Source organism: Poecilia reticulata, linkage group LG21 (assembly GCF_000633615.1).
Source record: "Poecilia reticulata strain Guanapo linkage group LG21, Guppy_female_1.0+MT, whole genome shotgun sequence".
NCBI lineage: Eukaryota > Metazoa > Chordata > Actinopteri > Cyprinodontiformes > Poeciliidae > Poecilia > Poecilia reticulata.
Window position 1 is genome coordinate 23,184,582 of NC_024351.1, and position 17,450 is coordinate 23,202,031.

The 17,450-nt window shown below is 40.5% G+C and overlaps 1 protein-coding gene across 1 annotated transcript in view; it reads right to left on the minus strand.

Annotated features, from left to right (window-relative positions):
• Nucleotides 1-14,104, minus strand: part of LOC103458003 (heparan sulfate glucosamine 3-O-sulfotransferase 5) — a 27,293-nt gene extending 13,189 nt beyond the window's left edge. Inside the window, exon 1 of the mRNA XM_008398522.2 lies at nucleotides 14,023-14,104. The gene's annotated coding sequence lies outside the window, so the exon portion shown is untranslated. The remainder of the gene's footprint in view (nucleotides 1-14,022) is intronic.
• Between the last annotated feature and the right edge of the window lie 3,346 nt (nucleotides 14,105-17,450).

Sequence of the window (17,450 nt, forward strand, 5' to 3'; positions counted from 1 at the left end):
GGATGGATGGATGGATGGATGGATGGATGGATGGATGGATGGATGGATGGATGGATGGATGGATGGATGGATGGATGGATGGATGGATGGATGGAAAATGGARTTTTGAAAGTAAATACATAAAGCTTTATTCATTTATGAGAGACACTGGAATAAGAAACAATTATCAATGAGAAATGTGACCTCATTTTAGTATTAAATATGAATCATGTGGTTCACACAAACATACATACAGAGAGATATCTGGGAAAACAAATATACTTGTATTCGCTTTGACTGTTCATCCACACAAAGATTCCATTTTATATCACTAAAAACTATTATTTATTAAAAATTTTGACCAGAGTGGAGATTTGATAAAACTCCATATTTGTGTTTGTACATGAGAAAACAGAGACTTATGGTTCCGCGCATTACAGTCACAATAATGCTCCAATAGAAAGCAATGTGGATATAGTGTATACAAAGCAAGTATATATCCACATACTTGCTTTGACATGACTCCCAACCACCATCACCTCGTGTCTTAGTAACTTCACTAAGACACTTGACTTAATGTAATGTTTTGATTGTTGATTCTATGTTGCATGACTCTGTGTTTGTGTTTGTTATCATGTAAAGCACTTTGAAATGCCTTGCTGCTGAAATGTGCTAGACAAATAAAATTTGATTGATTTGATTTTGATTTTCATTCCAATAAACTGCTTATAAGTAATCCAAACTGTATATAGGTCCACATACATGAACTTCCTGCGGCCATGTTTAATTCCTGATAAGAAGTCTGTTTTTTTTTAAGCAATCTGATTGGCTGACAGGTTTTAGCTTTGCTCTGCACTGCCACCTATGGGTTTGGCATGTTTAAAACAACACTACAGGACATATTTGTGCAGGTTCATGTGGATGAAAATGTTTCTGAAACCAACCTTGTGTTAAGGGATGAGGTGTAAATATTCATTTTTAAAAAACACCCAGCTGTTTGTGGACAAGGCCTCAATTTCTGAATTCAAGAATTCTTTCGTTCCTGTATAGGAAACTGAGTCAGAGGTTTGGAAGCCTAAAAACATGATCTGACTTGAAGTAGGCCCTTTGACCTGCTCTGGATAGTCACACATCAGATCTAATCCATTACTGACAGCAGATCTGACTTCCTCCACCATGAGACTGATATGATTGTTTGCTTTGTGCCACATCTTCACTGTACACTGTCAAAACTAACAGGATTAAGTATGAAGGCCTGTTTTTAGCTTTCGAGTTAAGTGCACTAATAGGATTTGTTAGAGGGCATGTGAAAAGCGTGATGCAGAGAGTGTTTGCATGAGTGTGTGTGTGTGTGTGTGTGCGTGTGCGTGCGTGCGTGCGTGTGTGTGTGTGTGTGCGTGTGTGTGTGTGTGTTACAGGAGACTGTTTAACATCTGAGAGAACCCTGAACATCAGGTAAAAACACCTGGAAGCAGAGAGAACTCCACAGAGGACAGAGGAGGCTCTGTGGCCCGACCAGCCGTCCAGATCTCTGCTGGGGAAGCAGCAGGGAGCGGCTGGGACCTGGCTCTGGCCTTCCAGACAGACAGGCAGCGTTACTGGGCCTCCAGGCGCCACCTGTCATGTCTGTGCTCCATTCCCAGAACTCTCTGCCACKCCACAGCCTGTCTCTGTGGGGTTTGTTCGGTTTCCCCGACATGCTGTCCAACGCTTTCTGCTCCTCGTGTTGGGGTGAGATAGAGGAAAAGGTCTTTCTGAATTCTTCCTGCAGATGAAATCATCTCAGAAGCCTGATGTACGGAGCAGGACAGGCTCAGGAGGGGTCAGCCTGCAACAGTAGCTGCATTTCCATTACAAATCACCACAAAACATTGCATATATTCTGCTAATGTAAAAAAAAAAAAAAATACATTCTGCAATTTCTATGATTCCAATAAACAAGAAATTGAATTAAAATCACATCAAARATCATGGTTTTGATGGCTGTAAAGAGTTACGTGGTATATATTCATAATTGAGTCATGGTGCTAGCGCTCATAATCTATCAGTCAATCAGAGGAGACGTCAGAGCAACAAGCCCCGCCTACTTGGGAGCGGCTGCTTATGCAGCATTTTGGGGAAATTACAGCCAGCGATTTTACAGAAGAACTTCATGATAAACTTTGGCTGAAGTGTGAGGCCTCTGGAGCCAGCTGCACGCTGAGGCCAGCAGTATGTTACTGCTTTATACTCATGATGCGGAAAAAACTTTTACAGTTTAGTTCTGTGAAATACACACATTTCAATAAGGCTGAAAAACCCCCTCAACCTGAGGCAAAAACTTTTCATTGAAAAACGTGACTTATTTCAAAACTGGCATGTGTCCATCAGCAAATTTATTTTTGTAATTCCAACTTGTGAAATTTTCAGCACAGAATTAAGATAAAGATGGAATGCTGAATACATCACATAACATGATACTATATTAGAAAACCTTGTGCTATTTTCTCTTGCGTCTGAAGCCATTAGTTTCAAAGTCAATAAATTGAGCAGACATTAGGAAACTAATTGGGAAACTGAAAATGCCATTGTCAGAGGCACAGTTGGTTTGACAGATGGGGACACACCCTTCATTGACAAGTTTCCTCCTGTGAAAGTGCCATAGAAACAATTTTTGCCACTTCAGATGTTTGAATTCTTCAGTTATCGGATCAGCTCTGCTCCACTCTGCTGTCAAAGAACTACAACGCTGCTCTCAACCTCAGAAGAAAAAGGAAATTGTTGTGCAGCAGATGGCGTGCCCCCTGCAGAGTGATGAGTTCTCCATTGTGCGTCTGTCTGGATTCAAGTGACAAGATGACAAAACTGTAGACACAAAATAGGACAAATCCACAGAAAAAAAACTGCCACAAGATGTTTGAAACAACCAGCTCCTAAAACTGCTTCAAAAATATCTAGTGACGCTAGCTATGTTAGTGTCACCTCAATCAAACGTAAGAATAAAACATGGATTGTTAGAAAATATTTCAGGTTTTATATTGGAAATGAATAAAGTTGGAGTATACTCCAGAAAATCTTTTCCATTAACACTGTGATAAACTTTCAAAGTCATCTTTGTTGAGCTTTCCATCATGTCATAATGTCATTCTCTCATCAAAAACAAACCTGGAGTGTTGCTTTAATCCTTTCATGCATGATTGAAAAACCTGAGTCTCCAATAGCAACCATTCAACTGTGTGAAACACCTGGGTAGGAGTGATGGGAATTTTCTTTTCACAGAGCCGATTCTTTCGGCTCCCAAATGGCTCTTTATTTATTGTCATCTGCAGCCTCATATAATCATTTTGCAGTCACTGTTCCCTACATGAAAAGCCTTTTATTTCCTTAATTGTATGTATTCTGTTATGAAAACACACATTCTTACTTTTGTATAATATTTTAATCAGAATTTTAATTAACAAAAGCAAATGAAGAAATCACTGCAAAAAAAATCCACCAAACAGACCTATAATAATACATKTTTTATTATATAATAACCTTAATCTCCAGCCAAATGCTGCTTCTCTTACAGGTTTTTCCAAAAAAAACTCTCCTCCACACCACACCCTATTAGGATGGACTCACCTGACTGTCCCCCTCTCTGACTTCACATAATGACTTGATCCCACAAGCTCAAACGTGATTGGCCACAAGGCCGCCACGCTAATCAAAGCAAAGCTCTGCTGAGTGAGAACTGAGCAGCAAAAGGTAAAAAATGTGGTGGGGTGGCTTCCTCTTTGTTTCTCTCTCTCTCTCTCTCTCTCCTTCTTATCCTCTCTCCGTCCACCTCTCATGTGGTGTGCTACTCGTAGCCCTGCCCCTTATGTTGAAGCATGGCTCTCGTTGTGCACTCTAAAAGCTGAAACGTTCGCGACCGGCCCATCTCTACTGGGTATGCACCTAGGATTAGAGAAGCATTACATTTGCTTTTGAAAACACTGTCGAGTAATGCAAGGATCTGAGTTTTTACAGCATTGCATGACTGCYACCTGACATGAAGATGCAACCAATTTGAACAACAGACATCCAASAACATGACACAGAGGAAAAACCTTGTTATGTCATCTCATATCCGGGCTGGCCAAGAGCCTCTGGGAGACACAASGAGATGTTAAACAGGCCAGCAGAGGTTAAATTTGAGTAATGTGTACTGGAGATGATGAGYGTCCAAGTCATGACAAACACTGCAGGGTTAGCTGTTATATCTGCTTTATGATTCACCTCCCTGACAGTCAGATTAGGCTGTTATCAGTTTGTCTTCACTGACTGGTAATGCAGCAACCTTGGGACATCCTTCCAGTTCTAATCAGTTGCAGTGCAATATAAATGCAGCCTTCAGAAACTACATCAAAGGATGAGATGCTTCTTTCCCAACCCACTCAGCTTCCGTTGATGCAGACAGGATGTTTGCAGGGGTCTGACAGCCTGTGTGAACGTCTTGGAGATTGCTCAAGATTGTGGAGCTGTGAGGGAGACCAGGGGGTCGCTGGAGGTACGGAGGGAGGCCTGCCGCAGGAGGCAACATGTGCACGGGGGGGGGTAATAAGTCATGCAGCTTTTAAGCAAAAACTTTCAAWGTTTTTCCAGTCATCAGGTAACTCCTGATTGCCACTGACAGGTCTGCTTTGAGTAAAGACACCAGTGTGCGTGTTGAAAAATGGATCCTCTTTCTTGATGATCATCATCGCTGTCATGGCTGCCTGGATAATGTCACAGTTGCCCACAAGAAGTAGCACACAGTAAAACAGCCTTCAAGATGTGCTGCATTAACTCATTGTCATAATACTTTATGATAGATAGTAAAAACCTTTTTCTTCAGAATCACAAGTCATACAGTTTTGGCATTTTCACCTAATGCTGCACATCAGACAGGATGCAGACTGACAGAAATAAGGAAGTGTGTGTTGGTGTCATTCATACCCCTTCAACTTGCACACTTTACACACTGCAAGTTTCCTTGGGCTTTTAGTATTTAAACAACCAACACAAAAGAGTSCATCATTGTAGAGTGAAGGAAAAATTTCTCACTAGGGATTGAGTTTAGACTCACCTGGTAAAACCAGGCCTTTGTTCTACGCTTTGCTTCGTACAGACGGTCTGGACCCTCGGATATTCGGAACGACTGCTTTCTGGAAGCTAACAGGAAACGACATGCGCAGTAAACAACTCCATGTGGAGAAAAGTCCACAATGACATATCATAAACATTCCTTTTGCTCCGCCTTTAGTTGCTTCATATTTGGAACCGTGGCCAACATGGACTGAATGGCTTCATTCACTTCTTCCAACCCCRTTACCAAACTACAAGAATAGGCAAACTACAATTCTAAAAAACATAATCTTTCACAACTCCTCCTTCTACTTGTTCACTGGTTGGTTGAAACTCCACCAGAAGAATCCAGCTCAGTAGGAGAAATCCTGAAGGGAGATGAGAACTGAGCAGACTTCTTAAAGTACAAAATGTCCCACTGGCAGATCTGAAATGACATGAAATGTTGTGTGGCAGAAGGCAGCACTGCATAGCCRAAGAGCCAGGTACAGAACTCCAAACCCCCAACGCTGTGTCCATATACACACAAGCACACCTTCATGGTGATTACAAATATTTTCCCAGAAATATTGATCATTACAGATGCTGACACAGGGACTAACTTGTTTTCTCACAGAYCAATAGYTTTTTCCAGTTCTGAGACATTCTTTTCATATTGTGTCATGTAACGACACAGACTGATGTCAGTCACAGATGGCCATGTGTAACCACYGTCCGTCTGTAGAGCGGTCATTCCACTGACACTGATCCAGAGGGACAGGCGGTAAAGAGAACAGGAGCAGAGCAGCGTCTCACTCAAGGACATCCTGACAGCACACACAGCTGCTGATAGATGGGACGTTTGTGACGGCAATCAAATCTGACCTTCCTGTTATGAGCCCCTGTCTGTATTAATATTAGATCACCAACTTGGTACTTGATAGCCAGCATGGCTAACATGCATTGAGTGGTCRCACTAYCTGTGGAACAAACACTCGTAATCGAAGACACCATRTCTCAACGTGGGAYAAGTTCTGCTGACCACATGTGATTTGGACAGCACACAGTGACTGTGGATGTTTGGCTGCTCTGGTCCAAACTGCAGTAGGRTCACAGTTTGGTTTCTAGCTTTTGTATATTTGTCAATCGGACCTAGAAAATTCTTCAGGTGGTTTGGACACAAAAATCAGACYTCTGGAGATTTTCTGAGGTATTTGCAACTGTCGAGCACAAAGAGACCAAYAGAGTTTGAAATTGTGCTCAGCTGTGCTTTAGGATTATATTTGTAACCATTTAAGCTGATTATGGTTTAAAACGAGGGAGCAAGCAAGAAAAGTACAAAACCTCATATGAAAAGTAAGCAACTTTTCATGTGAGGTTTTCAATCATTAACTGTTGTTAAGGCCACAATGCAACCTTTAACCTTGAAGGAGAAGATAACCTATTTCCAAGGCTGAAGCTTTGAAGTGCCATCCAAAGAGAATTTGTTTAGTCTCTTTGYGTTTCCTCTCAGACATTTTTTATTCCAGTAGAGGTCAGTGGGTTGCCATTGTTTTTAAATCACCAATAGTTCACMTAGCTGATAAGCAGTGGGACACTTCCACTAATCTGCTAACAGCGCATTAGCGACAGTTTAGTGCTAACATTGAAACACTTAGCTTTCCCTAAATCAATGTTTCCAGGTAAATTCTAAATCACCAATGTATTTAGCTGTCTTGTAAACTACGTCAGCTAAGTCTTGTAAGTTTKGAAGTTTTCAATGTCACACGCGTCAAACTTGAAGTGTTTTTGATGCACTAAAGGTGTTCGGTTTGAACGTACCGTGTTAGCTTGACTCTTAAAGGYACAGCCAATTAATACCAAGGAAAACAAATGGTGCTCCTGGATTGGCTGCTTTGCCAACCCCAGCAACGCGGCAAGTAGTTAAGCTTCCCAAACTGCAGTTTCTTTTTAATATTTCAGATAAGCTCTGCAAAAACATCCATGAAGAGGCAGGATTTCCTGAATAATTTAGAGTTACGTTAGACAAAAAGTATTTATGAATAATGAACTGCAAATGGGCTGCACAGTGGTGCAGTTGGTAGAGCTGTTGCCTTGCAGCAAGAAGGTTCTGGGTTCGATTCCCGGYCBGGGGTCTTTCTGCATGGAGTTTGCATGTTCTCCCTGTGCATGYGTGGGTTTTCTCCGGGTACTCCGGTTTCCTCCCACAGTCCAAAAACATGACTGTCAGGTTAATTGGCCTCTCCAAATTGCCCCTAGGTGTGAGTGTGTGTGTGCATGGTTGTGTGTCCTGTGTGTCTCTGTGTTGCCCTGCGACAGACTGGCGACCTGTCCAGGGTGACCCCGCCTCTCGCCCGGAACGTTAGCTGGAGATGGGCACCAGCAATCTTCCCGACCCCACTGAGGGACAAGGGTGCAAGAAAATGGATGGATGGATGGAACTGCAAATGGAGGTTTGTGCAGTGATCCACTGTAGTTCAGAAATTCACCACTTGGACTTGCTTGTGCATCTGTTGGGCTCTTGATCAGTTAAATAAAGGAACTTTGTTAAAAACAGTGCAAATCATCAAACTGATGTGCTTGATTACCTACATTCTGAGAGTTCTGTGGAACTTCTGTGGTGCACAGAGCTGAATGCATGACACCCTGATGATATGCTCTAGTTCTGTCTATACACTTTTCTTAATGATACTGAAAGATTCCTCATTTTGCAACTGTATGTCAGAAGGCAGTTGTGGGATGTACAGAAATTTCCATTCTACACACAGAATTATATATTCAAGTAATGGTTCTAAGTATATTTTTCACAGTATTTTCCACAAGTGGGAAAAACATGGAATAGATGAGCCAGGTTTAGAAGAATGTATGCTGAAATTCTTTAATATTTTACAACTGGCTAACCATTTTCCCTCCAGAAAGGCTTTTCTAGTAGACTCTGTAATCAAGTTTGGTACATAAACAGTTATACCTTTTAACATTAGAGACTACAGAATATGTGACAGTGGCTCAGTTAAAAGGACAAATGGCCATAAATGCAGCACAAGACAGTTTATTTCCCTTTTCTTAAAGAAGCAACAGAAACAAGAATCAAAATGACCTCTGTTTAATCCACCAAATCTGGTAATGTAGTTGAAAACTATTTATAGGGTTTCTATTAGGTACAAATATTTGCATTAAAGCACTGATGATGCCCTCACATGAAGAAGCTAGAGGAAGATATAATACAAGGTTTGGAGAAGAAGTTTAACTGCTTTACATTCCAGACAGCCAGACACTGAAAAGGCCATTTGAGCTGAGAGGTCGGAAGTCCTGAAAGAGCCAAAGCAGAGTTTTGTTATTAATGGGCTCAATCTGTCTGAGACACTTTTGCCATTTCTTTAATGCCACAGAGCAGTGAAGGAAGACGCAATAAAGAACAGAGCCTGGAAGCTTCACTTATTACAATTAATAATTCATACCAGTGCATTAACCAGGCGGGAGCCCCAGTCCAACATGGCAGGCATGGAGTGTGGCAGAGGGTTTGGAACCACAGAGCCTGTTGCTACAAATGAAGTCACTGGCCAATACATGGTGGCTCATAAAAAGTTGATGACCAGTGTAAAAAAAAATATGTGTCTATGCAGTTTGTTTTTTATAAAATCTATTTATAATAAGCAWAATTCTTCATCTGCTGTCTGAACACCAGGGGTTTCAATTCTTAGTGATCTCAAAGCCTTTTTCACAAAATTGTGGAATAACAKAATAACTGCAGCACACAACCATCTTCTGAACACACATCACACGCTGAAATGAGGTTTTAYAAATTAGCCGTAAACCATCAATGTTCCATCAAATCCTGATTTCCTCCAAATGTAACAACATGCAATGGGCTAACATTAATTTTAGTTCTATCAGATGTCACGTAGTTTATTTCTGCATTTGCAAGCTGTACGTTGGTTTTTTATGTACTTCTATGAATGTCTTTTAAGTCAAAACTAAACTACTTCCAAGGTGCCGTTTAACTCGGTCTAGTGTTCAGCCTGCTTTAGTTCAGGGGGTTTGGCAGAAATCTGGAACCACAAAAGTTTCATCTCACCACAAACCTGTTTCCTTCAGTGTTCATGCTTACTTCATGGATTGAGCAAATAAATGCTGAAACACTCATTCACCGTGAAAATGCCCTCATACGCATGCCTCAGTTTAACTCAACAGAATKAAAATTACAAAAAACATATTGTCATCTGAAATTTCCCAAATTGTTTAAAGATCTAGTCACAATCTTTTAGCGAGTTAAAACTTTTAAATTTGAAAAACTCCTTGAAAAAAAGCCCTTCTGTCAAACATACCCTCAACAATGAGCAAATAGAGATCATTCAGGTCATCCTGACTGCCCTGAAACAGGAAGAGCTACTGCTGTCAGAGAGTGAGAAAAAACTTTGAAATGTCTTTCCAGCCTATGTAATAAGCATACAGTGTATTCAGGTAATAAATAGGTTTCAAATGCATTTTATGTAGCAAACAACCAGATCGATGGTTTAAGTGCTTCCAGCTGAAATAAAGCAGTTTAAAATCCGATTAGGTTTGCCATTCAGAGTGCAGAATCCTCCCAAAATTTACTTTAATCACATTTTCAAACCACTTATGGAATCAAGCACTTTCATTTGATTTTCAATCCCCAATTTTAATTATGAAAAAAACTCAAAACTATTATTTTTTTTTAGACAAAAAAAAAACTCCATTAAGAGTTTGCTTAGTTTAAGGTATTTGTGAAATAAAACATCTGCATAGTGCATATTTAATGTAAAATGTTGAGCCGGATCCAAGTGGCATTATTAGCCCACTAAGAAACATGACAGTGAACCTGCTCCACCTCTCACACTACATAAACCCAGAAATAGAACAAGTCAGAGCGCCGGACGCAGCAGAGCAACTCATAAAATAAAGAGACTGTTTTCTTTCCCTCTTTTTCCCCCTGAGGCTGTGTAACTAAAGAGACTAAATATAGACTAAAACATAATAAAATCAAAGACATTATAAGGATTTTTTATCCTTTTMCCTTCTCCTACACTCTGCATTGTCCTGATGGTGCAGACACAAAGCCATCAGAAGCTAATGTTGCAGAAAAATAATGGGTGGAGGCTTTAATGCCTGACAGGTGTCTCTGTAATGCAGCTGTTCTGCTCCAGACCAGACTGATGCCAATCTGCATTTCCTCTGTCCTTCTGCTCGCTCTCATCTGATCACGTCTTAAGTGGCCCAGACGAGAAAGCAATGAAGAAAGGCCCAGCGTGAAGGACGGAGGTTTATGTGCCTGTTTGATGCTGGATGTGCTCTGGAGTCTCTGTCAAATATCTGGAGGAGGAGAAGTTACGTGGCGACGTCAGTGGCCTGAGACGACCTCACCRCRTCTGCCTTTTGACATAAACATGGCTACTGTCTTTTATTATTCTCCTTTATGGCTGGGCATCAGCAGCATGTCAGGACGGCATTATGAAACWATAAAATACCATAGAGTCTGAAGGTAATGACCCTGGATATCACTTCACAGGGTTTAGCTGCAGTATTTTCTTTCTTTTTTTTTAGTTTATTTAATCGCTTCATGGAATGAAAATCATCTCTTGAGTTTCATTTAAAAAAATAGATGAAGGAGCTGGAAACCCTAGAAATCAATTAAGTGGATAAATCATGTTCTATTGCACGGTGATGTAGTGCTCCATCTGAAAGTCTTGCATACTAATCAAAGAACAAATTATTTTCTTGCCCTTGTAAATTGGAACATGTTGAATGAATGTGTGACCACCACTTAATGGAAACAGGAAATGGATGAAGTGGTCAGGTTTGCTGCAAACATCGTCTATGCAGGAACACATGGAAATAAACCGGTTAGCAGAAGAGATTGCAAAAGAAAAGAATCAAAGAGTTCAAGTGCAAACATTTTTTATCCATTGCAGTTTTATGAAATGCATCATTTTGATGCGGCTGAAAAACCAGCTACTCATCGTAGTACAAAAATGTTCTATCAAAAAACTGAAGTTTTTTTTTAAACTTTAGTTTACTTTAATTTATCAAATATATTTCTGTAAATCCCGTTAGAGCAATTATATGGTCAATGGCAACACAGCAACAGACAAGTAGCTTCAACATTCATCAGTCCTGTTTTATTCAAGTCAACTGGAGCTTTAATTGGTACAGTTTGGTACAGCATCACASTAATTCATTACAAAGGCATATTTAGGTGTTTTCTTCACCTAAATAAAGGTTTTCAGAGGCTTTATAGCCTTTAGTGACGCCTGCTTCTTCTGAGACTGAGATACAATACAAAATCTTGTGCAGGAAACAAGTAGATGTTGTTATTGGTAATCCAAGAGGTAAAGATAAAATGATTTCTCACAAATCAAATTTGTCATGTCTTCTAGTAGATAACTGAACTTTTTCCYCCAAATCTATCCCTGTATAAAACTGGAGCTATTTTCAGAGCTTCCTGAGAGGAGCTTTGAACATCAGAAAAATTAATCGCTGGACCACACTGGCTCTACTTTATGATAGATGACAGCGGAAGGAGGTGTGGTGGGTGATTTCTCCACAATGGCTGAACAGAAAATTTACATTCCACCTCTTGCAAGCTAAATTCAGGTTGACAGGTGATCATTTAAACACAGATGAACAGCTGTTTGCCAAGCTGTGCCTCAGACTTGAGTGGACTGTGTGTGTACATGGATATTTTSCGTCTGTAAGTGCAACCTCGTTAATAAAGCTTGTCATATCTCCTTGCAGTGATTTCCATCAGATCACGGTGTTTAGCTTCACCCAGACGTAAGAGAGGGAAACACAACAGGATGAAACTAGAGCTGCACACGGCCACCTTCACATGCACATSTTCACATGCACATGTTCACRTGCACATSTTCACGTGCACATGTTCTGTCCAGATGTGCACAGAAGGATTTTTAACCTTCAGCTTCAGAATTAAATGCAACAACTWGTCTTGAGAACCTACCTAGTGGTATGAGTAAACATGACTGATAGAAGAAGTTGAACTCTGGTTCAGTTTGAATGCATATGTGAACGCCAAGCRGACCAGAGACAAAAGCAGGAAGTGGACTACAATGTATGGCATCATGGGTAAATATAACCAAATCAAACACGCAAGTCTAACGTAAGGGGAGATATGGTTCATTGTCTTTCATCAAAGACAAAGAGAAATCCAACCACCACTAAACTCCACTGCATCATTGTGAAAAACAAAGTTGTGCTCAGAGTCTTCTTCAGAGGTTTCCATGTTGTTTCCTTCAGTGGTTCTTGGTGTAGCGCCCCCASAGTTGAGTGGGGGAACAGGTTTGGTTCATTTGATGCAGCGTGGTGTGAAAGCAAACCACAACAGGCCAAAATGTAAAAAATGTTGTAATTTTGGTTCCCGACCAAGCCAAGTCTACTGAACCATACGGTGTGAAAACACTGTCAGACTACAGTGTTTTCACAGTTTGACGTTACTGATTTTGAGCATGTAAATGTTTGTTACTATGGAAACCAGATGGACAGACAATATTGCTGACCAAGGATTTACACTCTGTTCTTGGGCAAACCTCCCAGCTCCTTGAGGAGCAAAAATGAATGAATTTTGTTAGGAAAAAAACAACTGGAATGAACGAGCAGGAAGCCGGTAAACACACTAAAAACATTTATTACTAACAAAATACACCCACTTTGACCTGGATTAATGACAGACGGTTTTAGGACTGAAGGAACCCAGCATCCAACACATCATTGACGTGTTGGATGTGTGCAAGCCGAAGCTGAATGAAACACAGACATGATGAATGTGRAATCAGTTCAAACGTTCCAGCCCACAAAACAAACCTCTGAAGATCACAGGGTGGACAAAGTTTTAATAGGAGGCATCCATGGCGCCCTCCGTTTGATTTGTGGATTTTTGTGTTTATTTGAGTTGCTTACACATGCCAGCAGTCTTAATTTGGTGATATTTCAAAGCAGACCTGTCAGTTCATTCCAGAATGAGCCTATAAAGCAGCAGAGGTGCTGACACACAGGAAGAGATATGAGAGGCAGAATTAATTATGTGCCAGAGAACGTGCATAAGCAGGGACGTAGCTCAGCTCAGCTGAAGAAAAAGGCGGAGGCAGAGCCATGGCCATGGTGATAGATGAGCGTGGTGCAAATTTACTACTGGACCTACCTACACTCTACACCAGCTCCATCCTACTGAGGTCTGTGCCTGGTTAACAACATGAGCCAAGAGAAGCAGCAGTCGATCTTCCATCTTGGCAAGATTTGGGGACAGCTAAGGTCAAACTGGAGAAAAACATCTTCTGTCTTCAGTCAGCTTTAAGGCCACAACTAAATGACTGTGARAACTGTTGCCTGTTATCATTTGGTTCTTTTGCTTCCATTTCTCTGCTAATRCGCTATGGACTCGTGTGGAGGCAACTAAGGTGGACGTCTTCCTCGTTAGAGACTGAAGGAGCAACCAGAACCAGTATCTAAAGGACCTGACCGGAGTTTAGGTTTCCTGTGAACTGCTGTATATGAGGCAGGCTGAGGTGGAAAGTTTCAAATGATCTACAGGTAGCATTTCCCCCAGAAAACCTGCTACTGGTAGGAGGTGCTAGGGCAATTCGCCAGCCCTATTTCAAATAAACAATGCTTAGCCTGGAGGGAAGGCAAGTAAAGTCTGGTGGCCCTCCAGGCTTAGTGGGGAAAACCCTGCTCATGTGAAGGGGATGTCTCTGTTCAGCCAGGCTCAAACATACAACCTTAAATGCAACATTATTGGTGGAGAATAATGTTGCAAATCCAAATTCTACCAATGTGAAAATAAAAGCAGATATCAATATCCAGTTTTAATATTGCTGTTATGACCTATAACTGATATTTACCAATATTGTTTATATCATATGTACTTCGCTACAATTTCAACACCTTGAAAAAAACGTTTTTCTGCCTCAGTTACAGTAAATAAAATCATAGATAGTCATGGAGATAGGAGAGGTTAGAACATACCCTCTGTTCCTCATGTCTGCCAGAGGGATGGTTTGAACCTGGATGCTTGTTTAAGCACACCTGTGGATCCAGTATCTGTGTGATAAAGAGAAAAGTACAGTCAAAGGCAATCGCTAACAGGTTCGATGTTTTATAACAGCAGAGAGGACGGTGTATTTTCCCTGACTGATTCTCAGAGTAAGTTGTGGCTCATTTTTGTTCCAATATGCAAAACGGATTTTACATAAAAACTAGAAAACAACCACACACACTGATGAAAATGAAACCCATCTCATCTGGATGGAATTGTCCCACATCTCAGTTCATCAATAACTTCCCATCATCTGAGTGAGAGTTTAATGTTCTAAAGTTAAAATGGCTCAGCAGGAATGTGTGAAACACAGTGAGTCTCATGGATCAAGCTATCAGGGATCAGGGTTGGGAGAAATCACTTGCGCTACATTCAGAAGTGCTATGTAGTCATTAGCTACGGTTACAAATGTCACACACTGTAGAGTGTGAACTCAAGGTGTAGAATTGGTCTCCAAGGCCTCAGCTACATGTTAGAAAAAACTATAGACAGCTACACATTGTCTGTAATATCTAACCGCAGGAGTTGAAAACCTCGAAATCAGTGAGGTCAAACTGTGGGACACAGAATTCTTCCAAAATAGTTACAGCTCCAGTTTTCTGTCATATACCTTCCTGACTTTACACTTCAAATTTAACACAGTCTGGACAACGTGAGATAAAAATAGGAAAATAAGAACATAAGAGCAGCTCTCTATGTCATTATTGCTAAAGATTCCAGGTGTACAGTCTACATGGATACCAGTGACGTGCGGTGAGGTTCATAGCTGGTGAGGCACCGACTTAATTAAAATCGGGTTTACAAATCTAGACCCCTGCATGTTATTGTTTACATAAGGAAATTTCGCGCATGCGTACAATGCTGGAGGGCAAAAGACTATTCTTTAACATGTGATGCTTAGCCGCGCCGCCGCTGCAGAATAATTCCGTTATCTCAATCAAACTTAGACATGTACATATTATTAATTTCGTGCTGKGCTTAACAGCAAAGGCAGAAACCGTTAAAGTACAACTCAAAACCACGTCTTCCTCGCTCTCTGTATCAGCGCAGCTTCTGTATGACTAGATCGCTGTTACTGTCTCTTACTCTGCAGTTGTGGAGTCACAATGTCTGGGTTCATGAGCGCCCCCAGCGATGAGGCACGAGAACTGCCTGCCTCACCTTGAATCTGTTCTCTGCCGTTTCTGATCGCTCCTTAGCACACGAAACACGGTACACACACAGTTGGTGACAATAAAAACACAGTACATTAAATACATAAGCTAAATTATGTAAAATCTGTTCATACATTAAATGTTTTTAACCATTTAATTGGCGACGTACGGACAGGAGGAGCATGCTCTCATAGAGTGGCAACCKGTGCAGTTAGCGAGAGGTTGCGCAATCCCAGGTGAAGCTCAGCTCGCTGCTGCCTCACAGGGTGTTCTGTCAGATCAGCATAGTTATCAGATAGTCATACGCTTAGCTCAGACACGCTGTCATTACCATATGATTTTATTTAATCAGCAACATAGAATCATGACGTAGATCATCATACACTTTGTTATTAACAGTCATATGGCATCCTGACTTAGCGGTTAAGTAGGTTATTGAGTTTTACATGGGCATGTGTTGTAGTTGACTGCAGCTAGACCTGCTTTAAATACACTTTGAAACCACGACAACGCATGTATATCTATCTAGTTATCATATTATGTCATATTATAAACAATTTAATGACATTTTCGTTATAACTTGTTGCGTATGCTGAACTGACAACGCCATTGACGGTCGGACTTCTTAATGCGCATGCGCGGGCATGCGTACTCACTGCATATACGCTGTCAGGATAGCATGTATGCTAGAGGATAGCATGTATCCTGTAGCATCCAGGATACATGCTGTATGCTACAGGATAACATGTATCCTGTATGCTACAGGATAACATGTATCMTGTAGCATACAGGATACATGCTGTATGCTACAGGATACATGCTGTATGCTACAGGATAACATGTATCCTGTAGCATACAGCATGTATTCTGTAGCATCCAGGATACATGCTGTATGCTACAGGATAGCATGTATCCTGTAGCATACAGGATACATGCTATATGCTACAGGAAACAGCCGGTGTTCTGTTTTTATCTGACAGAACACCGGCTTCGCTTCTAACCATTTGAATGGGAAAATGCGAAAATTCAGCGATTTTGAAGAAAAATAACATCAGATTTGGTTAAATTAAATGAAATAGGTAGGCTACTTTATAGTACAAACCACAGGGTGAAAATATCTTTATAAATGATTTTATTATTATATATTTTTCCATGATGACCTCCCCTGACCGCATGTCACTGATGGATACATCACAAACTGAGGAATTCAAAATATTTAATTTGGAATATGTTTATTAAGGTCTCAGTACTTGCCACAAAACCTCCATCAGTGTGCAGAGGAGAGATACAAACACTGGAAAAAGTTCTGGTGTGTAAATGTAATAATGTGCACACGGCCAAATAGGCAAGCATTAATTAAATGCTCCACTTGTAATCAACTCTAGTAGGGTTCTAGAAGTGTAGATAAAATGAGCTCCCTATAGTATATGTTTAAAAGAAAAGTGCTTTAAGTAAAGAAGCTGGTTCATCCAGGCTTTAGCGCTTGATAATTTAAATTGTTGGTATTTTGTATTTTCCTGGCACATAATGCCACTTTGCTGCTGCTAGTTTGGAGGAGCTGAGTGGGAGGTTAGGATTCCTTCAAAAAATGCAGATTCCTTAAGATTCCATAAAATATGTGCAAAAGAATGAAAGCAGTGAAAGTGTAATTCAGTGATGAATCTTCAATTTGTTCTGGTCACATGATCATGCTGAAAGTATGAACTGGTGCAGGTTCAGCGAAGCAGATAAGATGTAACAAACTTCTTTAAACTAACAGTAAAGTTTTATCTTGGCTTATGTTTCATGACTAAGTATTTACCCTTTCAGTAATTAGGATGGATCAGGCCTTTTCCACTTGCCAATGGCATTTAAAATGTTTCTATAGTAAACTATAAAGTTCAGCAGATAACATTCCCATTTAATTAACCATCCAGACTAAAAGCTATAGCACACACACAGACACACACGCACGCACTCTGTTTCACCCTAGAAAGAATACACAACTCTTCAACAATAATACCAATGAAGAAAGTTTGGAGAATTGGTCTGTAGGCATAAACAAGGAGCACAATAAACTAAATTCATTTATTCCAAAGATCAGTTACAAAAAACAATAAATATTCAAAACTACAAAAATCTATTGACATGCAAAGAGGTCTAATATGATTGTTTGCAGTCAATCTTTGAATTTTTAAAGTTTTTTCTTAACGATCTCYTGCTAT